General features: G+C 43.6%; 2 non-coding genes across 2 annotated transcripts; one reads left to right on the top strand and one right to left on the bottom strand.

Moving 5' to 3' along the window:
• Nucleotides 1–1,613: 1,613 nt before the first annotated feature.
• TRNAT-AGU (transfer RNA threonine (anticodon AGU)) lies at nucleotides 1,614–1,687 on the top strand. The gene has a single exon. It is a non-coding gene; the product is annotated as a tRNA-Thr (tRNA).
• Nucleotides 1,688–3,675: 1,988 nt separating this feature from the next.
• Nucleotides 3,676–3,749, bottom strand: TRNAT-AGU (transfer RNA threonine (anticodon AGU)). Its single transcript has one exon. It is a non-coding gene; the product is annotated as a tRNA-Thr (tRNA).
• Nucleotides 3,750–9,052: the final 5,303 nt, after the last annotated feature.

Raw genomic sequence — 9,052 nt, 5'->3', positions numbered from 1 at the left:
AAGAGGTGCCGTAGTGGAGGTCTCCGGAATAATTTCGACCACCTAGGGATCTTTAACGTGCACTGACATCGCACAGCACACGGGCGCCTCTTGCGTTTCGCCTCCATCGAAATGTGGCCGCCGCGGTCGAGCTCGACAGCATTTCCTCCTACCGCTCAATCACCGTACTTTTGTTCTTTTTATTTCTGTGTTGTTTTGGCAGGCACAGTATTTTGCAATGCAGCGCATGGTGTTGAATGCAACACGCCACAGACTTGTACACAAACCAGAAAAAACGATGGAAGAAAACTGAATGCGGTGATCATCATAAGCGATAAGATTCGATTAGAGGAAAAGATATTCGGGGCCTTCAGATGGTTTTAAACTGTCGCGTACTTTTTTTTTCTTTTTACCGCGTTTCTCCTGGTTCATTGTGTTCATATGCGCCATGTGTGGAAATGCAAAAAAAAACATATTCCCTCAACTGACGTCACAAATAGTGAAATAGATGAAAAATAAGTAAGATGAATGCATATTACATTCAGGCAACCCTAATTTTACGGTGAAACTTAAACTTAACGGGGTTCACAGTGGCGAGTCGCGGAGGTCGAGCGACAGCTTTAAATCGCTTTGTTGTGCTCTCTCCCCGCTTTCCTTGTGCTTCGGAAACCCTAACTAATTGACCGATGATGATAATGATGATGAATACAATGAGATTAGCTTCTGGTTTTTCCTCATAGTAATAATAATAGGCAGGATCGAAGTAATATTGAAGGGCTATTGTTTGGTCACTATCGGTGTCTCCAACACTAAGAAAACGTGCTTAATTGCTGTCGGCCTTTTTCTTTAGTTTTTCACTTTTCTTTCATTATTTGGCTCTGTACCGTCTCTCTGAGCATTCAAATATTCTTCTAGTTCTGTCTGCGATTGAAGTGAGAGTCAGAAAAAGGCCGTCAGCAATTAAGCACGTTTTCTTAGTGTTGGAGACACCGATGGTGGCCAACAATGGTCCTTCAATATTACTTCGCTCCTGCCTATTATTATTACTATAAGGAGATGCCAGGATAGCTTATCTTATTGAAGTGAGAGTCTTGAGGTCGGACATAGCGGTTTTTAGAAGGTAAATCGTGTTTGTATTAAGAAATGCATGCACATATATCGTAAATTACTTCCAAACTTATAGTTGCATCGCTAGCATTCTTCTTTGAGCTCGTATTAACATAATTACACTAGTTTTCTTTTTATTCTGTTCATCTCAACTTCCATCTGCATTCGACGGGCTTAACGGTGGCCGTGGGCATTTCACTCTTCGTTCTCTCTACCACCCGTGTCAGCAAGAAGCAAAAGTGTGCACCAAAAAGACGACGGTAAACGAAACTCGCAGATTCCTCAAAAGCGTGAACGCTTCCCGAGGATTGCAAAAGAGGCCGACAGCCATCATTGCGTCACGCTCTAGAGACCTGGCAAGCGCAGTGTCCTTGGCTCAACGTAACTCGGCAGGGTCCGGTGCCAGTGTGCACAGAACATTAATTAGGTGCGGCAAGTCGAACTAAATCCGAGAGATGCTCCGGAAGAGCTCACCGTTGGGCATTACCGTGAGGCGCCGTGGCTTAGATAATAAAGAGAAAAAAAAAAGCGCCGTGGCTTAGTTGGGTAAAGCGCCTGTCTAGTAAACAGGAGATCGTGAGTTCGAATCTCACCGGTGCCTTCCCGTTGTTTTTTATAATGCTGTGCACTATGTACCGTACTGAGCATACCGTGTCATAACACCGTAGTGTGCCGTACCATGCTGCATCATGCCGTACCAACCATGCCCTACCATACCACACCGTAACAACTTGCAACCAGAGCAGACCTACTTAACCACACTTCTGTGGGATCGAAATTCATTTTTTTGCATGTCCATTCACCTTGTTTCATACCCCGCGACAGCAGGCATGTCAGCGAGAGAGTCGGTGAAGTATTCTACGGTAAGGAATAGTACGGCATAATATATGGTACGGTATGGTATGTTTGGCTTGGTATGGTAAGTTACGGCGTGATATAGGGTGGTATGGTAGGGCATGGTTGGTACGGCATGATGCAGCACGGTACGGCACACTATGGTGTTATGACACGGTATGTTCGGTACGGTACGGAATGGCACAGCATTATATGGTACGGTAAGGAATGGTATGTCCGGTAATGTACGACGCAGTATTGTATGGTATGGTATGGTATGGTATGGTATGGTATGGTATGGTATGGTATGGTATGGTATGGTATGGTATGGTACGGTACGATACGGTATGGTACGACATGGTTGATACGGCCTGATACGGCACAGCGTAGTAAACTGGGGTGTCACACTATGGCATATTCGGTATGGTACTTCATTGCAGATGTTATGGAATGAAACAAATATGGTTAATACGGAATGGCATTGTGTGGTATAATATTACGCGGTATGGTATGATATTGGCGTAGCATGGCCTAGTATGGTGTCCTAGATAGCACAGGCGGTATGGCAGGCGGTATAGTTCGATGCGGTGCGGTATGGCATGAAGTGTATGATACGGGAGCTCGTGGTAGAGTATGGGGTAGCATGGTATGGTATATCGCGGCACGATATAGTGTGTTATGCTATAGCGTGGTACGATATTATAGTTCGGTACATGTTATGGCAGGGTACGGTACGGTGTAGTATTTATGGCACGGCAAAGCATGGCTTGATATGGTATGGTATTATAGCACATGGTATAGTATGGTAAGCTGTTCTTTCATCATGCCATAACATACCTTACCATACAATACCATGCGCTATCATACCATACCATATGGTAAGATGTGGCATAGTATGGCATGCTGCAGTATGAAATGGCATGACGTGGTAAGGTACGGTATGGTATGGTACGGTATGGTATGGCATGGGAAGTTTAACGTCCCGAAGCTGCTCTTAAGCCGTCCACTCAAATCTCGTAGTGATAAGACGTCCGACGCTCTTGATCGCGCTCTACTACTGATTACTCCAAACTACCCAGATAGCACGACTACACCGTCGCTAGCAGTCTCGGGTTCGATCCTGGCCGCGGTGGTCGCATTTCGATGGAGGCCCGTGTACTATGCGATGTCAGTGCACGCTAAAGAACCCCGGGTGGCCCAGGGCCCTCCACTACGGCGTCCCTCATAGCCCGAGTCACTTTGGGACATTAAACCTCATATACTCTAAACCGCTAGCAGTTTCAAACACCGCAGAAGCGGTATCACGCCATTTCTATTTTCCCAGGGCGACCCAGCATACTGGAAAAAATATAGCGCACTCAGGACAACAGACAAGGAAGACTGAACAACACAAACGCATCCTGTCTGTTGTCCTGAGTGTGCTATATATTTTTCCATGATGCTATACCAACTATCTCAAATGTCGATTTTACTTCGACCTAGCATATGACAGATAATTTTCACGATATGGCGAACAGAAAGTGATTCGGTCGCAAGCTGACAGTGATTAAGAAAAGACAAAGCATTGAAATATACACATATTTGAAGCAACACACTGCGCTTATTGCACGCATAGCCTGTTGTGATATCCAGAGCTGCATTTCAGTGCACCGCCAAATTGTCATGAAAGAAAATAAAAATAACAGTTAGGAGGGAATCCTACTTCTGCTGCATCACAATCAATTACTCGAAACCAAGAAGAAAATAACAAGCATCAGGCACGGGTGATATTCGAATTCACGATCTCCTGTTTACTAGACAGGCGCTTTGACCAACTAAGCCACGGCGCCGTCGTTGTATCCAGGAAAGCTCCATTGATTTCAAGCATAAATCGCCTATCAATAGATTTCCCTGACCTAATTTATATTTAGCACACACTGTCGGATCTTGCCGAGTTACTTGGCGCCGAGGGCACTCCGCGCTCGAAGTGCGACCGCGGTGGTCAAAATTTCATCCCGCGACCTCGGAATTCGCGACCTTAAGCAATATACACCCACTGAGTCACCACGGCCGGTGCAACTAAGTGACATGCTGAAAACTGTGTACCATGCATTACAAGATGCGGAGGAGTTCCGAGTTCTTGTTTTAGACATTCTACAGCGTCACCACGGCAGGTGACACTTAGTGTCACGCTCGAAATTTTAAACTATGCATTACAAGATGTGGACGAGCTGAGAGTTCTTGTGCTTGACATTCACAAGTGTGAGAAAGAAACCCAGTGGCTCCACAAAACAAAGGAAGCATCAGCGGCATCACTACACCTTATCTAATCCAAATCATATAGGGGAGGAGGACTCCTGACGGAGATAGCCAGACGTCTTACGTTCTTTTTAATTTAAAGAAACTACTTTTTACTTTGTCGCGTAGAACGTAAAGCCTGACAATGCTGTTTGTGCACTTGGCTGACTTGAGAAAACTCTGCACCTGAAGTTCATTACGTTCCTTTTCTCTTAGATTCAAAATAAGTTATGCACTGCAGATTAATCATTATTTCTTGCTTTTTGGAGCTCATATGAAAACAACTTTCTAAGTACATTATTTGTAAGCCCAGGAGTACAAACTTACAAGGAAAGGATGATGCTGTGTGCGTGACTAGACTTGAATAGATGTTTCCAGCAGCACTGGTTCTCATATGCAGTGCGTGTGTATGCATGTGATCGTTAACGTTCCCGCAATGGTTAGCAGAAAATGTTAGCCTGTTGGGCTTCTAACGCTCGCGGTACTGAAAATGTGCCTTGCTTCATCCTGGAATAGCTGGCACACACACGTGACAAAAGCTGTTCGGGCATTGACCCAAATGTTAAAAAAGAAAAAAAGGACACAGTCCAGGGTTGCGAAAGCCAGCTAAAGTTTTTTTCGGAACCCCGGCGGGGAGATCTTCATGGGATCCCTTGAATCATTTCTTGCGCTTTACAAAAGCAAGGTTTTCATAGAAACGCTATGTCAACTAGTCATTGGTTGACAATGGCTCCAGGGCACCGGTAAGCTGAGTGCTCAGCGAAAGGTGAAAACACCCAGCGCTTGTTCTGACATTCTTGTCGTCTTTCTTGGTAGTATACAACAATGCCGTTGTTCGCAGGGCCCTACAACTGGTGAGGTCATCATATCTGGCATCCCTACCCGATTTGCTAAGCCTGCATAGAACTGCACTTAAAGACCGGAAAAAAACTGAGTCACCAGGAATACCTTTGGAAGCACTCACGAAGACACGCTTTCATTGCGTGCTGGAAAAAAAAGCTCTCAAAAGACCCATATCGCAAAGAAGCAAATTCGATATAAGAGCAGTAACTAAAATTTCAATTCGTGGAACCAGAAAGCTACAGGCACAAGTATATAAGTGAAATGCGCAACAACTTAGACAGTTGTTGCGCATTTCACTTATATACTATGCAGAACCAACTAGCCCGACAACACGCTCTTCTGAACAGGCACAAGATTTGTCCGGTCATGTACTGCATCTGTGTAGACTCTCAGCGTGCATTTCGTTCGCGAGTCACCTTCTTAAGGCTTCGGTAATTAATACCAGCGCAGAAAAGTCACGAACGCTGGTTGTGACGCTTGCATCTATCAAGGGCCAAACCACGCATTTTTTTTTTTGCCTATGGTTATTTCATGAACAGACCGCGCTAACGCCGGGACCTACCAGCCGACAAGGCTGTACACAAATATGGGATAGGATCACAGCAAAAGAATATTGCCTTACACGTACATAAAACTGTATTCGTTATTGCTGCCTAACCGGAAATCGATGAGGATGTCACAAAAGCCGGGAGGCTGTGCCCGACGACATGGAGGGAACCCTGAATCAAACATTCGCGTCTAAATGAAATACGAGGATACCGAGAAAGTTTCCGGCTCTTATTCTATTCTTGGTACTGGCGAACACCAGCGTTTCAAAATGAAGTATGCGTACAGCGAGTTTGCAGTCAATGAGCCTGATTTCAGTCAATTTCAGCACATACGCCGTTGCATCTGGTTTCCCAGACAAGCAAAGTCCAAAAAATTGTGACCCGTGCAAAAAGAAAGCAAGAGTACAAAGTAACAATGACGATCTGTGGTGCGCATTTGAGTTTGTTCACTGCTGTGAAATGTCAATGGAATAATGCAAGATGCTGTTAACTGAGGACAGGGTTACCAGACGATGTTAAAGCTTTTTTTATCCCCTATAAATAACCAGGTAATCCAAGGCAAAAAAATTATTAGTCGAACAACTATGAAAGATGTTGCTTGCTAAAAATTAACAAAGATTAAAAAGTTGACTTTCTTCACAGCTTTGAATGGTCGGTGGAGTAATACAGGACGCTCTGCACCGCGGCCAGTATTACCACATGCTGCTAAAACATTTTTCTTATCTCAACAAGAAGCCAACCATGAGGCGATTTTATGAGGTGAAGAGGTTTGTCACATCTTGCTTTCTTTAAAATAGTGAAACATCAAAAAGTTGACTTTTTTCACACCTGTGAATGGTCAATGGAGTAATACTACGTTGTCGGCAGCAGCCTTTGGTAATAACTCCTTTTTTTTTCGAACTACAAAAAGCTAATCACGAGTCAAATTTATCCAGTGAAGAACTCCGGTTCATCGTTGTTGTTGAAAACAGTGAACACTAATCAGTTGAATTTATTCACTGCTGTTAATGGTAAGTAGAGCAATATAGGACGCTATGGAGCGCGGCCAGTGTTATAAGCGGTAGTTAAAGCCCATTTTTCTTACCTAAACAAGAAGCTGATCCTGAGACAAAATTATAAGGTGAAAAATTTGATACATGTGGCTTCTTTAAAAAATTCAAACGTTAAAAAGTTGAGCATTCACTGCCGTGAATGGTCAGCGGAGCGCTATAGGACGTTGTGGAATGCGTCCATTGTTATCAGCTGCAGTTAAACCTTTTTTCTTACCTAAGCAATAACCTAATCGAGACAAAAAATTATAGGTTGAAGATTTCTCTTCCTTGTTTATAATAGTCATACATTAAAAAGATGACTATTTACAATACTCTGAATGATCGGTGGAGTAATAGAGGACACTGTGGAACTCGTCTCATTTATCATGTGCTGTTAAAACATCTTTCTTACCTCAACAAGGATCAGGAGGCAAGATTAAAAAGTGAAACATTTTGGCACATCTGTCTCGTCTAAAACAAGCGAACATTAATAAGTTGAATTTATTCACTTCTGTGACTAGTCAGGGGAATAATATTCGACCGCGGCCAGTGTTATCAACTGTCGTCAGTGCATTTTTAATTTACATAAACAAGAAGCTAATAATGAGGCAAAATAATAAGGTGAAGAATATTTGCCCCGCTTGCTTTTGAAACAGTCAAACATTCAAAAGTTGAATTTCTTCACTGCTGTCAATATTCTGTGGAATAATATAAGACGCTATGCACTGTGGGCAGTGTTACCAGGTGCAGTTAATTTTTTTTACTTACCTAAACAAGAAGCGCAAAATGTGGCAAAATTATAAGGTGAAGAGTTTTTGCATCATACCCAACAATTCTGGACAAAAGCATTTTTGAGCGAGAAAGCTTTTATGAACGCAATTTTTCATGTAAGATAAAGTAGCAATCAGTGCAACCGCAGATCACCCAGTGGCAGTCTTGAATTTTTTTCAATAGTGGTTTTAGTTGTCGTCAAAACCTTTCCCCATTGGTTATTTAAGAAAGTCTTAACAGTTGGATGCGATTGATGGAAACACTTTATAAAAGAAAGATTTGGCCACACACCAGAAGAATGGACCGTTACCTTCAATATTTTCGTAGAAGTATCTTAATATTTTCAAAAGTTTGATCCGAAATTGCTGGGGATACTAGCTTGTTTAAAAAAATCACAAAGTGAACACAGGAGAGGAAAGCCTCAGGGTGCCTGCCGACGTTTCGACAAGACGACTGGTCTTCGTCTGGGCAAAGCATTCATCATTGGCGGGGTTTGAATTGGGTCATGCCTCCGAGGAAGGACGGTGTGAGTGAGGAGGGTGTGAAGTGGGAATGGGGTTACGATGAGGAGGGTCAATCTTGACCAGGCGTGATGGCTGCTGAAGTTGGTTAACCGCTTGACCTGCAGCACTGTGAATAGAAAGAAGGTCAGCTGGGAGGAATGAAGGTCAGCTGGGAGGAATGAAGGTCAGCTGGGAGGAATGAAGGTCAGCTGGGAGGAATGAAGGTCAGCTGGGAGGAATGAAGGTCAGCTCGGCCTAAAGGAATCGGGTGGTTTGCAGCGTGGGGAGATAACCATTGTGGGCTTGAAAGGGTGTGTGTCCAGCTGCGACAGGTGGCTTGGTACGACTGGCTGCGTGACCTTAAAAACTCAAATAAGGGATTAGTCCCCATAACGGAATGAAATACCGGGAAAAAATAGAGGAAAAAGCGATAACATGGGGGCGAATTCAGAGAAAGCATGAAAGGACTAGGGAGGGGTGCAAGGAATGCCGAAGAAAAGTGTTCCTAAGAAATGATGGCAAGAGATAGGACACAAGCTTTATATTTTTTTTTGTTCTCTAATTCATGAGGTCTAACCGGCTCACCCAGTTTGTGGGAAGCGTGAGATAGAGGGTGGCATAGTGCAAATAATAACTAAATAAATTTAAAAAATATTGCGGCAACTTGGATTCCAACCCATGGCGGCGCGAACAGGCGAGCTTCGCTGGCCACTGCAGGACAGCCCTATTCCCTCGCCGTTCTATTCTCCTGTTCTGTTCTGCGCACTGCAAGCATAACTACTATGAAGCCTAGACTTTCTCTTCCATCACTGTCACTTGGTCGAAAAGTGTGTTGTATCGCATTATTTCACAAGTTGTACCATCATCCTGTACTGCGCGATCGCCTTATCCCACAGCCATTTTATGTATCCCATCGTACTGCCCATAAACATAAAGACGGTTTAGTTTCTTCTAACACTAAATATTTTTCTGACTGGACTGGAATCACCTGACTGGAATCACGTTCCTATAGTTATTGCCGGCATAAATAATTACGAGATGTTCCGCGAAGTTATAGCTAGCATTTTTTACTCAGGTGTTTTTAAATACGTCTTTTCGAAGTATTTTCTAATCTTATTATTGTGTTTTGCCACTCCCCCTCTGTAATGCCTCTGGCCCT

Source organism: Amblyomma mixtum, chromosome 8, assembly GCF_055824585.1.
Source record: "Amblyomma mixtum isolate Tamu chromosome 8, ASM5582458v1, whole genome shotgun sequence".
Classification (NCBI taxonomy): Eukaryota; Metazoa; Arthropoda; class Arachnida; order Ixodida; family Ixodidae; genus Amblyomma; species Amblyomma mixtum.
The sequence above is the reverse complement of the archived record's forward strand: the minus strand, read 5'-3'. Positions and strand labels throughout refer to the sequence as shown.